This window comes from Lathyrus oleraceus, chromosome 4, assembly GCF_024323335.1.
Source record: "Lathyrus oleraceus cultivar Zhongwan6 chromosome 4, CAAS_Psat_ZW6_1.0, whole genome shotgun sequence".
NCBI classification, from domain to species: Eukaryota; Viridiplantae; Streptophyta; class Magnoliopsida; order Fabales; family Fabaceae; genus Lathyrus; species Lathyrus oleraceus.
The window spans coordinates 198493779-198510548 of record NC_066582.1 but is presented as its reverse complement, the minus strand read 5'-3'; positions in this window follow the sequence as shown (position 1 = coordinate 198510548).

Here is a 16770-nt window from a genome sequence, read left to right as displayed (position 1 = left end):
AATTTGCACCCTACCTTTTGTGCATACATTTTCATTTTTTAGGTCATTAACATAACAAAGTCCATTGCATAGCATTGCATGGCCATTTGCCTAAGTGCAAGTTCCTCAGACAAATTAGGTCAAACTGGTCAGGAGATCAGGTCAAACAAGCAAGCTTGTGCAATTTCCATTGAGACAAGGCCCTAAGGTTGGTTTATCAAGTTCATATGGTCTAAGGATCATTTTGAAGAGATTTGGACAAATATTGGATGCTCAGAAGTCATCAGTCAAGCTGGATTTCAGCTGAAACCCTAGAAAGTCAATTGTGGTCAACTGTGGTCAACTGTGCCTGATTTTACGGATTTGAAGGTGGGAGATGGTTTGAAAGGCTTCATTCATGTCCATACAAGTCTCATTTGACATATCAAAGATCAAGGTTGAAGAAAATAAAGTCAGATCAAAAGTTTCCTAAAATAGCAGGTGACCTGTAATTTCAACTGCCCAAAATGGAAAGTTTTTCTCCTCAAAATTACTTCATCATACAAGCTTCAAATGGAATTTTGTCCAACATGAAAGTTGAAGATCTTGTTCTCACCTTTCCAAAAAGTCACAGAACATGAAATTCCCATGTGTGGTTGGCAAGATATGATCAAATCATTTTCAGAAAATGGTGAACTTCAAAAGGCCATAACTCATGAACCATTTGGCCAAATTGGATGATTCTTTTTTGAGCAAGTAATATTTGACATGTACTATCACATTGCATCATCACATTTCATTGAAAACCTTCACATAAAAAGGTCATTTTTCAAGTGAACCATTTAAAAATTGGTGGGGAAAATAGTGATTTTCAAAAATGCAAGGCATTTGCACTTCAAACCTTTTCCAACACATTCCAAATGACAAATATGACTTGCTTAAACTGCATTTTACTGTTGCATTGGCTACAATTGGAAAGGGCATTTTGGCCACTTTGCTTAACATATGCATTACACTAATCCACTTGAATTTTCGTTAATCTTGATTAATAACTGGATTAAGAGGTGGTATAAAGGCATAATTGTAACAGAAACTCTTAATCAAAATCACAATTCTCAGATCCAAACTTCAAAAATTCACCAATTCTCTCAATTTTCTCCACTTTTCTTCACACTTTTTTGCAATTGTTCATCAAGAATCCATTGTTCTTTGTGCTATCTTTTGCCTTGTTCATCTATTGCAGGTGGTTTAGATCAACTGTTCGAAATCAATTGTGGAAGAATCGATCAAATCCGCAACTGTTGCAAGCTTGCTTATCCATGACAGTTTGGAAGTTCTTGAATCTGGTGCATCATTGAGCTGAATTACTTGTTCCAGTCATCTTCCTAGGCATCGTCCAGCTTCTGTTGTGGCAATTGGCAACCTGAAGATCACGATTTCAACAGCAACTTCATCAAGAGGTAAAAACTCAAAACCTCTAATTCTCAAAATCAACATGTGGCTTAGGTAGAGTGTGCAACATAGAGTAGAATGACATTTGAATCATGTGATTTCATCCAATATCCATCAAGAAATCTGGATCTAAAGTTTGTATGTCAAAACATTTTTTGATCGAATCTTTTTGTGTGTTGATTTCTGGACAAATTCATGTTCATATTCGTGATCCTTGTTGAGTTTCGGTTCCAACCATATATGGCATGTTGATTTTCATGAGAGTTTGGTCATGGTGATGATTTTTGATCAAGAACGCGATGAACAAGCTGCAGAACACGTCCAGTTTTCGCGTTTGATTCGCTTTGCCATGCCTTCGTTTCAAATTCGTGTTTCCCGCGGATCCCAGCCATTCACGTGACGCCACCGCGTTTAGTGAAACGGGGCGTTTTGCCCCTGGCTCCGTTTAATTACGAGATTGCCACTCGCGCCAATTAATTCATTTAAATTCTTAAATAATTTTTTCATTTTGCATCAAAACTTCAAAAAATCACAATTAATTCATGGAGGATCCAAATTGGCTGAGGATTTTTGTGTTCATCTCCAAATTCTCTCTAGTTTTTTTAGGTATGATAGTCAAAGTTGTGCCTGGCTGATTTTTTGACTTTGCCTAATGCCTTTGATCATGTATGCTATGTGTATACGTTTTGCCATATTGATCATGAAATCTTGATGCCTTATCCAAAATGTGTGAAATTTTATATGCATGTTCTTGACTCTTTCCTGGTGATTTTGGTATATAGTTTGCTAATTTTGAGTCCCTGGTTAGAGAGATATGATGTGGTCAAGTTGAGTGTGACAGTATGTGTCACACTATGTTATGCCATGTTCTTGAATTTTGTTTCCATGCTTCTGCTTTTCCATTTGCTCTCAATTTTTGCATGTGATTACTTGTGTATGTCTAGTTTAACCATGATTTTTTGTAGGATTTGTTGATCAATTTCGTATTTGATTGGGATTTTTGTTTGCTGTTTACCATTTTGTGAACGTTTCTTGAGTGATCAACTTACATGACTTGTAAAATTCTCATTTCTTATCATATGAAGATGAAATTTGGTGGATTGGTTCTTAACATGCTTAAATTCATCTTGGATTTGGTCCCATTCATTTATCATTTGTTTCCACTGTTTGGCATTCATTTGAAGTTGGCACATGATTTGTGGTCTTGTTTGAAGTTGTATTTGCATACCATGACTTCCTGATTTTAATTTCCTTACTTCCACTTGTCCAAATATCATGAAATTTGATATGCTGCTCACTCAATGTGTTCTGTTAAGCTGGAATTTTTGTGGAATTTATTGAGCTGTTTTGGTATTGATTTGATTGTAATCATTCTGTTTGCTCATATGTGGTTCACACTTGCCTACTTTGGCCTAAATTGTGTATGAAATGGATTTGGTGCATAGTTTTGATGTGAGACCAATTAGATTCTATTCTTGTTTGATTAATCTTGGTTTTGATCAATTTTTACTTGCTGTTTTGAATTTTTCATCTCCTTTTGACCCTAGGCTTGTCCTAGTGGTCTTACTTCTCACCTTTGAGTTGTTTTTTCAGGTTAAGAAGCAAAATGCTTTGAAGAGTTTAATTCAAGTTGATTTTGGTTTAGTTGTTTGTGATGAACTAACTTGGTGTATTTTGTAGGATGCTAACTCATTTTCTTTGAGTTTGGGCTTGGCACATGTGATTGATTGTATTGACTGTTGGTTCATAATTTGTCTGTTTTGACTTTGTGACTTGAATACTGATTATATTTGATTGATTTCAGGTACCATAGTCGCTTTAGTTCTTTGAGAACTAGCTATTGCTTTGCTTTGCTTAAGCATTGAGGTAGACTCTCTTGTCTCCATGTAGTCTGGAAGACCTGGCCTGTTACTTGGCCAGGCACCTGTCTGAACTCCTCCTTAAGAGGCGATGTTTGTGCTTGTTTACTTTTGTCCCCAAGCAGGTAAAGACCTCTATGAGGCAATTGGCGGATAAAAGAGATATGCAATCTATCTCCCGCTATTCTGTTGAGTCGTCCCTCTGCTCACACCACTGTGTTGACGCATTGAGGACAGTAACCCAAGATCTTGTACAGTTGTACAGTTGAGTCCGTGTCTTGAGTGTAGAAGGGTTCCCACATTCTGAACCCACGCTCCTTTGTCTGAAGCTCTCCCTGGCCAGGGATAAGAGCTGTGAAGTCTCATCTTCACTCACCTTTCTTCTGCTTCACCTTGGCTCTCGATGTCGAGGTTAAGAGCAAAACTCACCTTATACAGTTGGCTTGCTCTTGCAGCCCCACCCTTGTTTGAGCCTCACTTGTGTGCATATAGTGTGTGCTGTTTGTGATTGTTTGCTATTGCTTGTGCTTTAGAATAGGCTTACTTCCTGTGCAAGTTAGCTAGAAACCTTGACTTAGGGATGATTTTGCATGATAACATCTAGGCTCGAATTAGTCTCCCTAGTTGTGTCTCCCTCTGTTATCTGGTTAGGCTAGTCCTGTATCCCTCCGTAGGGGAACTACGTCGCCCTGATCCTCATACCAGATGAGGTACGTAGGCAGGAGATGAGCATATCTCTCCGGGCGCCTGTGTCTTTGTTTTGTCTTGTTGTGTGCTTGGAAGCTGATGTAAGTCCATCGAGTGGCATTCGGGTTCCAGTATGCGTGTGTTTGGTTCGGAAGCTGATGTAAGTCCAGCGATTGGCAATCGGGTTCCATGTTTGCCCGTGTTTGCGTGGTTTTGTGTGCGTGTTAGCCGAGCTACGAATGCTCTGATTCTCCTTCGTCCAAAGGAGATACGTATGCATAGGATGCGACATCCTAGCGAGCATGTGCCGTTCCCCCAGTCTGAACTACTTTGACTCTGATGTCTATGCTTGATAGGCTAAGTAGGCCCAGGATGCGATATCCTGCCGAGTCGGTCTTGTTTGTTTTCTTGTGTCTCTTTCAGCCAGTATTTGTTTGTTTTTGAGCAATGTTTTAGCAACCATATTCCTTCCTTTTGTGCGTGGATCCCGTCGAGTACGACAGATGCGTAGGGGTGCTAATACCTTCCCTTCGCATAACCGACTCCCGATCCCATTCTCTTTAGTCGCGAGACCATGCTTTTTCCAGGTTTACTCTGAGCGTTTCCTTTCCCTCTTTTGGGATAAATAACGCACGGTGGCGGCTCTGTTGTTCTTGTTTCCCGCCGGTTTTTCGCGTAATGCGACAACTGGCGACTCTGCTGGGGACACTAGAGAAGTTGACATGTGCTGGTCCATCTTCCCTAAGCGAGTCTCTCCTAGCGTTCTCTAGGTTAGGGCTTTGGTTGCTTTTTGCTGTGTTATTTATTGCATTCATTTCATTTATTGTTTGCATTTATTGTGTGCATTAATGTTTGCATTCATTCATATTCATCTGCTGGTTGTGCTGTGTCTCTCTGATTGGGGGTGGGAGTTACTCGAGGTAAAAGGCCCAATACCCAGGCTATGAGTGAAATCTAGGAAACCTAGGAATAGAGTGATTCGTGGGAAGCGGGTGGTATGCGCCACTTAGCGGAACATTGATATCACGAGCAGTTCAGACCCTGGTAGGATATTATCGTTACATACTTCGGGTGTGTATATGATGATATTCTGCGAAAGGTTATTTATGCTGCGTTTCTCTCGACCTTACCCTGGCCTAGATGACACCCGTGAGTGGGGAGGGAATGATCATTTTAACAGGTACAGACGGTGACTGTTGGTGACCGGTAGGTGACTTGATGGTGACTCAGGGTTCTGTTAGTGACTCAGTTTCTCAGATTGGGTTCAGATGACAGTTGATCAGGTGACTTTGGGTTTCAGATGATCGTGATCAGGGTTCGAGCCGAAGCTTCGATCCTGTGTTCAGAGATGCACAGCTTGCCAGTCGTGTCTGCATCATGTGCATCATAGCATGTTTATTTTTCAAAAGAAATGCAATAAAAAAATTTTGAAAAAAAAAAGAGAAAAAAAGAAAAAAAACTAATCCCTGCATGCATATCATTTCTCAGGTACATTCCAGAGCTTGGTTCACTGATAGAGATGGCAACAGTTCCCGAGCCGAAGCGGAAGACTTGTTCCTATAGCTTTCACCGTGAGCCTCTGACGTCTCTGAGTGAGTTGAGCAGTTTTGTGACCAGTGATCATCAGAAGGGGTTCAGTGACCAGTATGGGGATCTGTTGACTTTGTTGAAGATGGCAGTCGATCCAATGCCGCTGCAGACTCTTCTTCAGTTCTATGACCCGGAGCTGAGATGCTTCACTTTCCAAGACTATCAGTTGGCGCCTACTCTCGAGGAGTACTCCATTCTGTTGTGCGTCCCTATTCAGCATCAGATTCCTTTCTTGGACGTACCAAAGGAAGTTGACTTCAGGGTTATTGCTAGGGCTCTTCATCTGAGTATTAGAGAGATCAGTGATAGTTGGAAGACCAGTGGGGATACAGTTGGGCTGCCTTTGAAGTTTCTGTTGAGAGTTGCTAGAGGAGAAGCAGAGAAGGGGAATTGGGAAGCTTTTTATGCCCAACTTGCTGTTATGATCTATGGGATCGTCCTGTTTCCGACTATGCCCAACTTTGTTGACTATGCTGCAGTTTGCATCTTCATGGGAGGGAATCCGGTTCCTACTCTTTTAGCTGACACTTACTATGCTATCCACAGTAGGCATGGTAAGGGTGGAGCTATCAGATGTTGTCTCCCACTCTTGCTCAGGTGGTTTATGTCTCTCCTACCAGTCAGCGGACCGTTTGTTGATGCTCAGAGCACTTATAGGTGGACTCAGAGGGTGATGTCTCTTACTTCATATGACATCAGATGGCAGTCTTACCGGATGGACGTGCGGGATGTTATTATGAGTTGTGGAGAATTCCGGAACGTGCCACTCGTGGGGACCAAGGGTTGCATCAATTACAACCCAGTTCTTTCTCTTCGCCAGCTAGGGTTCGTGATGAGTGGAAGGCCGCTTGAAGCTGAGATAGCTAAGAGTGTGTATTTTGAGAAGAAAGCTGACCCTGCTAGATTGGAACAGATTGGAAGAGCTTGGAAGTCTATTGGTGTTAGAGATGGATCTGTCTTAGGGAAAAAGTTTGCCATTGCTCCGCCTGATTACACTGATTGGGTGAAGAAGAGAGTGGAAACTTTGTTGTTGCCCTATGATAGGATGAATCCTTTGCAAGTGCAACCACCCTTGATTCTTGCTGAGAGTGTACCTGCTGAGCAGTATAAGCAAGCTTTGATGGAAAATCGCCGTTTGAAGGAGAAAGAGCAAGATGCCCAAATGGAGTTGTATCAAGCCAAAGCTGATAGGTTGAATTTAATTCATCAACTCAGAGATGCCCAGAGTGCAGATGTTGGTGGAGTGAGGAGCAAGAAGAGATCTTATTCAGAGATGGAAAACTTGTTGGATACAGAACACAGAGAGTGTTTGAGATTACAGAGAGTTGAGGCTGGTTATCTGAAGAAGATCAGAGACTTGGAGAAGCAACTTAGAGACAAAGATATCCAGTTGAAGAAGGAAGTCGACCAGAGACTTGCATCAGAAGACCGACTTGGGTCAGAAGTTGTCGAGCTTAGAAGACAGTTGAAGGAGAAGATCACTCCCTTGCCAGAATGTTCAGAATGTGAACTGTTGATAGACCAGTGTCACTACTTGAAGACGCTCATTCTTGGAAGTCATTTGTCTTAGCTTGTACTTTTCTGATGTTTATGTTGTGAATCACCCCCAGGATTGTTGGGTGGGATTCGTTGTTGTACTTTGTCGGATATTTGGATCTTTGTTGTATGATCCAATTTGCTCATTTATAGATGAGATTGTTGTTTCACTCTGTACTCACTGCTCTGTTGTATGCTGTTTCTGTATCTCCCTGTTGCTTTCGTGTTGTTGCAGATTGCCATCTTTTGAAGATGGATCAGGCTCTTTGAATGCCTAAGGAATGATCATTGTCATGTGCATCATATGCATCAGCATCATACTCATAACATTTGCATAACAGGTGTTCTTGTGCCGACTTCTCACTCTGGTTCCTGTGTCAGGCATGATAGCTGATCAGCGACTGCACCAGTACTCTACAAGACTTAATCAACGAAGGAGCATGGATCAGGTTCAGAATGAATTAGCTGAGATGAGGGCGAACATGGCCCAGTTCATGACGATGATGCAAGGGGTTGCTCAGGGTCAGGAGGAGCTTCGTGCTTTGGTTCAGAGACAAGAAACGGTTATTCAGGTGTCTAACCGTGGTTCACCTGTTGGTATTCCCGTGCCCGAGAATATTAATGTTGCTGCTGCTCCCGTGCATGACTATGCTGTGGGAGATGAACTCAGGGGTATAAGGATTAATGGACAACCTCTTGCTGCAGAGACTGTCAATGTTAGGGCCACCCGGGCTCCGGTCAGTCATCCAGCTCCTATTGTCGATAGACAGGAGGACATGTTCACCTTCCTGAGTGAAGATGAGGATGCTGTCAGAGTTGAGGATAGGGATCGTAAGGTCGACGCCCTGGCTGAGAAGATTCGTGCAATGGAGTGTCAAAACTCTCTCGGTTTTGACGTGACTAATCTGGGGTTGGTGGAAGGTCTGAGAATTCCCCACAAATTCAAAGCGCCCACCTTTGACAAGTACAATGGTACTTCTTGCCCTCGCACTCATGTGCAGGCCTATTATCGAAAGATCTCGGCATATACAGATGACGAGAAAATGTGGATGTACTTTTTCCAAGATAGTCTATCTGGGGCATATTTGGATTGGTACATGGAGCTCAAAAGAGATTCTATCCGATGTTGGAGGGATCTGGGAGAAGCTTTTCTCAGACAATACAAGCACAACATGGATATGGCACCGAGTCGGACTCAGCTGCAGAGTCTGTGCCAGAAAAATAATGAAAGCTTCAAAGAGTACGCCCAGAGGTGGCGTGAACTTGCTGCGAGAGTTCAACCCCCTATGCTGGAAAGGGAGTTGACAAATATGTTTATTGGCACACTTCAGGGTGTTTTCATGGACCGAATGGGGAGTTGCCCATTTGGGAGTTTTTCTGACGTAGTCATTTGCGGGGAGAGAACTGAGAGCTTGATTAAAGCTGGGAAGATCAATGATGCTGGTTCCTCTTCATCAAAGAAACCTTTCTCTGGGGCACCTCGCCGTAGAGAAGGAGAAACTAATGCTATTCAGCATCGCCGAGGTCCGAACAGAAATCAGAATCATTATAGACAGGTTGCTGCAGTGACCATTCCTGCACCTTAACAACGTCAACCTCCGCAACAACCGAGACAACAGCAACAACAACAACAGCCACAACGTCCGTATCAGCCAAGGCAACGGATGCCCGAGCGACGCTTTGATCCTTTGCCAATGACCTACGCTGAGCTACTGCCTGAGTTGCTCAGATTAGGGTTCGTTGAGTTGAGAACTATGGCTCCGCCGACAGTATTGCCGCCTGGGTACGATGCTAATGTCCGGTGTGATTTTCATTCGGGGGCACCAGGACATCACATTGAGAAGTGTCGGGATTTTCAGCACAAAGTCCAGGATTTGATCGATTCCAAGGCGATCAATTTCTCTCCTGTGCCTAACGTTGTTAACAATCCTATGCCGGCGCATGGTGCTCACCGGGTAAATTGTGTTGAAAGTGAAGCTGAAGATCTGGTTGACAGGGTTGATGAAATTCAGACTTCGTTGCTGGTTGTCAAGAGTCGTCTGTTGAATAGTGGTGTTCATTCGGGCTGTGATGAAGACTGTGTGGGCTGTGTAGAGTCAGACAATGGTTGTGAATTATTGCGGGCTGGTATTCAACGTCTGATTGATGAGGGCTGTGTCCAGTTTGGTCGAGCTGATAGTAAAGATCGTGGGGTAGTGTCTACTGTCACGATATTCTTTAAACCGTCTAAGGGACGTACGCCTACAACAAATGGTAATCCAGTTACCATTGCTGCATCAGTTTCCGCCAGTACTCCAACGACCATCGTTGCTCCGGTAAAAAGGACTGAGAACAGTAATGTTGTGCCTTGGAAGTACGATAATGCCTACCGAAGCAACAGAAGGGCTGAGAACAGGGTCAAACCTTCGAATCAAGCGCCCGTGACGATTAATGTGCCTGTCAGTAAAACTCCTGTGGTCGTGAGTCCAGTTGTGGACAATGTGGGTGGTCCAGGAGGCTTTACTCGCAGTGGTCGGCTGTTTGCGCCTCAACCGTTGAGGGATGCCAATGCTGAGGCATCTGCTAGAGCCAAGGGCAAACAAGCCGTGGTTGACGAAGCGCCTGCTCAAATGAATGTGCCTGGTGGCTCGTTCGAAAAGGACGTGGAGGAGTTCATGCGCATCATTAAGAAGAGTGATTACAAGATTGTGGATCAACTCAATCAAACTCCCTCCAAGATCTCTATCCTTTCGCTGGTGTTGTGCTCTGAGGCACATCGAGACGCCTTGCTGAAAATGTTGAATATGGCGTATGTACCTCAGGAGATTTCAGTCAACCAGCTTGAGGGTGTAATTGCTAACGTGAGTACCCGACATGGCGTGGGGTTTACAGATCTTGATCTGACGCCCGAGGGGCGGAATCATAACAAAGCCTTGCACATCACTATGGAGTGCAAGGGGGCTGTGTTATCTCACGTGCTGGTGGACACGGGTTCTTCGTTGAATGTGCTGCTGAAGCAAATCTTGAAGAAGATACCTGTTGAAGGGGTTGTGTTGACGCCTAGTGACCTAATTGTTCGTGCTTTTGACGGATCCAAACGTTCTGTATTTGGAGAAGTCACTTTGCCTATGAAGATAGGTCCTGAGGAGTTTGACACCGTCTTCTATGTCATGGACATCTAGCCTGCTTACAGTTGCCTACTGGGACGTCCATGGATTCATGCAGCAGGGGCAGTTTCGTCGACTCTCCACCAGAAGCTCAAATACGTCTGGAACGGTCAGATTGTGACCGTATGTGGTGAAGAGGATATTCTGGTGATTCATTTGTCCTCGTTCAAATATGTCGAGGTGGATGGCGAGATCCACGAGACTTTATGCCAGGCGTTCGAGACGGTGGCTCTTGAGAAGGTGGCGTATGCTGAACAGAGGAAGCCAGGTGCTTCAATTACTTCTTACAAGCAGGCTAAGGAGGTTGTTGATTCCGGTAAGGCTGAAGGCTGGGGCAAGATGGTGGACTTGCCTGTCAAGGAGGACAAGTTTGGCATTGGATATGAGCCTCTCCGAGCAGAGCAGGGTGCAGCAGGTCCTAGTACCTTTACCAGTGCAGGGCTGATGAACCACGGTGACGTCTTCGCAGCTGATGTTGAAGACAGTGACAGTGACATTGATCTCGACCGCTGGGTTCGCCCGAGTGCACCAGGGGAAGTGATCAACAACTGGACTGCGGAGGAGATAGTCCAAGTTACTCTTCAGACAGAGTAATTTTCTTTTGTTTTTCATTCTGCACAAAACCCTACGTTCTGCCCAAGACGTAGTGGTTCATTGTAGGGCCTCATGTTTTCAATGATTATCATTAATAAAGGACGTTTTGCAAATAATTTTGTGATCCCTGTCTTTCTATTTTTGTTTTTTTCATTTTTCGAAAAAATAAAAATGGCAATGTTTTTGTTTTTGTGACTTTCTTGAACTCTTTTTCTAAAATAAAGCATTAAACATGCAGAAGTGATCTTATGGCATCCACTATGAACAAATCTGTTATGGCTCAGTATGATTTCGACAATCCCATCTACCAAGCTGAAGAGGAGAGTGAGGAAGACAGTGAACTCCCGAAAGAATTGGCTAGATTGCTGAAGCAGGAGGAAAGGGTCATCCTACCTCATCAGGAGAAGTTGGAGATTGTTAATCTTGGTACTGAGGACGCCAGAAGAGATATCAGGATCGGGGCCACTTTGAAGCCAGATGTCAAGAGCAGGCTAATTGAGATGCTGAGAGAGTACATGGAGATATTCGCCTGGTCTTATCAAGATATGCTTGGGCTGAATACTCATATTGTGGTTCATAGGCTACCTCTCAGAGATGATTGTCCTTCGGTCAAGCAGAAGCTTCGCAGAACGAGTCCTGATATGGCAGTGAAAATCAAGGAAGAGGTTCAGAAGCAGTTCGATGCGGGCTTCTTGTCAGTGACAACTTACCCACCGTGGGTGGCCAACATCGTTCCTGTGCCGAAGAAGGATGGCAAAGTCAGAATGTGTGTCGATTACCGGGATTTGAATAGAGCGAGTCCGAAAGATGATTTCCCATTACCTCACATCGATGTATTGGTGGATAATACGGCTCAATCCTCGGTATTCTCTTTCATGGATGGTTTCTCGGGCTATAATCAGATTAAGATGGCGCCAGAGGACATGGAAAAGACGACATCCATTACACCTTGGGGCACGTTCTGCTATAAGGTGATGCCATTTGGGCTGAAGAATGTCGGTGCTACCTATCAGAGGGCAATGACAACTCTCTTTCATGACATGATGCACAAAGAGATTGAAGTGTACGTGGATGATATGATTGCGAAGTCGCAGACAGAAGAGGAGCACCTGGTTAATTTGCAGAAGTTGTTTGACAGATTGGTCAAGTTCAAACTGAGGCTGAATCCAAACAAGTGTACGTTTGGTGTGAGATCAGGGAAGCTGTTAGGCTTCATTGTCAGTAAGAAAGGGATTGAGGTAAATCCAGCAAAGGTCAAAGCTATTCAGGAAATGCCTGAACCGAAAACTGAAAAGCAGGTTCGTGGGTTTTTAGGGAGATTGAACTACATTGCAAGGTTTGTATCTCACCTAACTTCCACGTGTGAACCAATATTCAAATTGTTGAGAAAGAATCAGGCAATCAAGTGGAATGATGATTGCCAGAAAGCTTTTGACAAGATAAAAGAGTATTTACAGAAACCTCCAATCCTGATTCCTCCAGTTCTAGGGAGACCACTGATAATGTACCTGTCAGTCACCGAGACTTCGATGGGGTGTGTATTGGGACAGCATGACGAGTCTGGTCGAAAAGAGCATGCCATATACTACCTTAGCAAAAAGTTTACCGACTGTGAAATCAAATATTCACAGCTTGAGAAAACTTGCTGTGCTTTGGCCTGGGCTGCTCGCCGACTGAGGCAGTATATGTTGAACCATACTACCTTGTTGATTTCTAAGATGGATCCAGTAAAATACATCTTTGAGAAGCCGGCTCTCACCGGACGTGTTGCCCGTTGGCAGATGATCTTAACAGAGTACGATATCCAGTACACGTCGCAGAAGGCTATCAAAGGTAGTGTTTTGTCAGACTATCTCGCCGAACAACCGATCGATGATTATCAGCCTATGATGTTTGAATTCCCTGATGAAGACATCATGTATCTTAAGATGAAAGATTGTGAAGAACCTCTTGTCGAGGAAGGACCGGATCCTGATGACAAGTGGACACTGATGTTTGATGGGGCTGTGAATGTGAATGGTAATGGTGTTGGTGCAGTGCTGATCAATCCGAAAGGTGCTCATATACCCTTTTTTGCCAGATTGACTTTTGATGTCACCAACAACGAAGCTGAGTATGAGGCTTGTATCATGGGGATAGAAGAAGCCATTGATTTGAGAATCAAAACGCTTGACATTTTTGGAGATTCCACTCTAGTGATCAATCAGGTCAATGGAGATTGGAATACGAACCAGCCACATTTGATCCCGTATAGAGATTACACCAGAAGAATACTGACGTTCTTCAAGAAGGTGAAGTTGTATCATGTCCCGCGGGATGAGAATCAGATGACCGACGCTTTGGCTACTTTATCGTCCATGATAAAAGTTCATTGGTGGAATCATGTGCCACATATTGCGGTGAATCGACTCGAGAGGCCTGCGTATGTGTTTGCAGCCGAGTCTGTTGCGATTGATGAGAAACCGTGGTATTATGACATCAAGAACTTCCTCAAGACTCAGGAGTATCCTGAAGGTGCGTCAAAGAACGACAAGAAAACCCTGAGAAGACTAGCTGGAAGCTTTTATTTGAATCAGGATGACGTGCTGTATAAAAGGAATTTTGACATGGTCTTGCTCAGATGCATGGATAGACACGAAGCAGACATGTTGATGCAAGAAATGCACGAAGGTTCGTTTGGTACCCATGCTGGTGGGCATGCAATGTCAAAGAAACTGTTGAGAGCCGGTTATTACTGGATAACTATGGAATCCGATTGCTTCAAGTATGCTCGGAAGTGCCATAAGTGTCAAATTTATGCTGATAAGGTGCATGTACCACCAAGCCCGTTGAATGTCATGAACTCGCCTTGGCCGTTTGCCATGTGGGGCATTGACATGATTGGAAAGATTGAGCCTACTGCTTCTAATGGACATCGCTTCATCTTGGTTGCGATTGATTACTTCACCAAGTGGGTGGAAGCAGCTTCCTATGCTAACGTTACCAAACAAGTGGTTGCCCGGTTCATCAAGAAAGAAATCATCTGTCGTTATGGAGTTCCTGAGAGAATCATCACGGACAATGGTTCGAATCTCAATAACAAGATGATGAAAGAGCTTTGCAGAGATTTCAAGATTGAACATCACAATTCTTCTCCTTACAGACCAAAGATGAATGGTGCTGTAGAGGCGGCAAACAAGAATATCAAGAAGATTGTGCAGAAGATGGTCGTGACGTACAAGGATTGGCATGAGATGTTGCCTTTCGCTTTGCATGGGTACCGTACCTCAGTGCGTACGTCGACCGGGGCAACCCCGTACTCCCTTGTGTATGGTATGGAAGCAGTCCTACCGGTTGAGGTGGAGATCCCTTCTCTGAGGGTATTATTGGATGTCAAGCTGGACGAGGCCGAGTGGATTCGGACAAGGTTTAGCGAGTTAAGCCTTATCGAAGAGAGACGGCTAGCAGCTGTGTGCCATGGGCAGTTGTATCAGAGAAGGATGAAGCGAGCCTTTGATCAGAAAGTGCGTCCTTGGAGCTATCAGATCGGTGATCTAGTTCTGAAGAGGATCCTTCCTCCCGGTACAGATAACAGGGGCAAGTGGACTCCTAATTACGAAGGTCCATATGTTGTGAAGAAGGTCTTCTCCGGTGGAGCCTTGATGCTTACAACTATGGATGGTGAAGATTTCCCGTCCCCTGTTAACTCAGATGTAGTCAAAAAATACTTCGCATAAATTGACACGCTGGGCAAAAAGAATAAAGGAGTCCAGGCAAAAAAGGGCATCCCGGCGAACCAAAAAAATAGAGAGAAAAGGTTCGGGCAAAAATTAGGGATAAAAATGAAAAGAAATTGTACACCCGGTAAGTCGAAAACCCGCAAGGGCGGCTTAGGCAAAAATGGGTATCCCGGTGGATTGAAAACCCGAGAGGGCGATCCAGCCAAAAGAGGGATTAAAGCGAAGACTACAGTCTGAGTTATCTGTACTTCATCGCGCTTCGTCGTCTACCATCTCCAAAGATGTGATCGGTCCAGTCATTCTTCTCAGAAAGCAAGGAAGTTGGGAGGAAAACTGATGAGCTGTGAGTTATAACAGGATTGGGAAATAGTGGATGCCGTGTTCACATTGCCACTAGGATAGATTTTTCCTTTTGTGCGTAATTGCCTCTTTCTAGGAGTTGCTTCCTGATGTATTCGCCTTTTCAGGCACATTTTCAATCAATAAAAGTTGTTATTCAGATAAATAGCTCTCTTGTTTTTATTTTGCTGTTTTGTTTGCAAAAACGTCCGAATTTTTGATAAACATTGCATATAGAAACGTGAAGGCTTAACAATAACTTGCAGAAAGATAAAAACATTTGAAAATCATTTTGAATGTTGAGGACACTTGAGCATATCTTGTCCGTGTATTCCTGGGGCATATTGTTGTGCTGTTTTGCAGGTCGTCATCTGTAAGCATTTCCCCATCAGATATTTCTCTAAACAATTTTGGAAGTTGTCAGAGCTGTGTTCCCCTGCAGAGGTGTCTGTGGATGGTGGCTCCTTTCCCAGCAGATCTAAGGATTGCATATCCCCAGCAGTCCGGTGTTTGCAGATGTCCCAGTGGGTGTATTTCTCAGCGAATGTTTTCCCCAGGAGAGTCCCCTAGGGGAATTTATCAGTGGAATGTTGTTCCCCAACAGAGTTGTACTCTTGCTCAGCAGAGAGGTGGGTTATCCCCAGCAGGGTGGCTTTCCCTAACAGATCTCCCGAGCAGAGATTGGTGTTGACAGATCTTCCTCAACAAGTTCCCCGGGTGGAGCGGGTTTCAACGAAATATTTCTCCAGCAGAGTCCATCCTACCAGCGGATTGGACGAGTTTTCGTAGCAGATTGATGTTTGCATCCCCAGCCGAGTCTATTCTACCTGTGGATTGCGTGGGTCGGCCCCAGTGGAGTAGCAATTATTCCCCAAAGCTATCCTAAATGAGGTTTGGTTGAGTCTTCCCCAGTGAAGTCGCTTTATCATTCCCCGGTAAAGTCGTCTTGTTACTCCCCGGCGAGTAGTTTCACCAGAGAGTTGCCTGGTTTACTTTCCCCAGTGGAACAGCATTGATTAATCCCCGAAGAGTTGCCTGGTTTGTTCCCCAGCGGAGTATTTGTTTGCTTCCCGAGCGGAGTGGGCCCTGTGAAGGATGTTCCCTAGCGGAGTCTATATTTTCCCCGGCAGCAGTTTTGTTTTTCCAGCATGAGTGAGAAGTCGGTGCTTCCTCGGCAAAGCATTCCCCGATAAGGCTCTCCCCGCAGAGTATTCTCCAAGCGGAGTCTCCCCGCAGAGTTGGAGTGTATGATCTTGTGGCTCCCTAGCCAGTGTTGCATTTTGCATGAAGTAATCATTGCATCTTCAAAAATGCGTAGCATTTCCATTCAAGATGGAGCATTACGCCATAGAAAAATTCAAACATATGCATTCATGTGTTCGAAACCCCATCAAACTGTATCCCCGGCAGAAGCGGATATTTGTTCAACCTGTACGTCACGTTTGCTACAGTGGCTCCAATCAACTGTTGATGTTGACAATCCCCACAGAGGTTTATTTCCTCATCCGTTAGTGAAAGGAAAGTCTGTTTCTCCCGAGTGAGACCCCTGCAAGTGTTCAGCCTTGCCCTGTCATCTTGTAAATGTTTGTATTCTGTTAACACCCGCATGTGTTACTTCTTTGGTGTCGGTAAACACCATCTTTCGGTGCTTTCCCAGTCATGCGTAAGTGTCTGGTCTTCTTTGGTGTCGGTAAACACCATTTTTCGGTGCTTTCCCAGTCATGCGTAAGTGTCTGGTTTTCTTTGATGTCTGTAAACATCATCTTTCGATGTTCGTATCGTCGTCCTCCTTCCCTAGTGAAGTAACTATACTCCTCTCCGTTGGTGTCGATAAACGTCGAGTTTTTCCTATGCGTCCGTTGGCATATAGTTGATATCTTTCCCTACAGA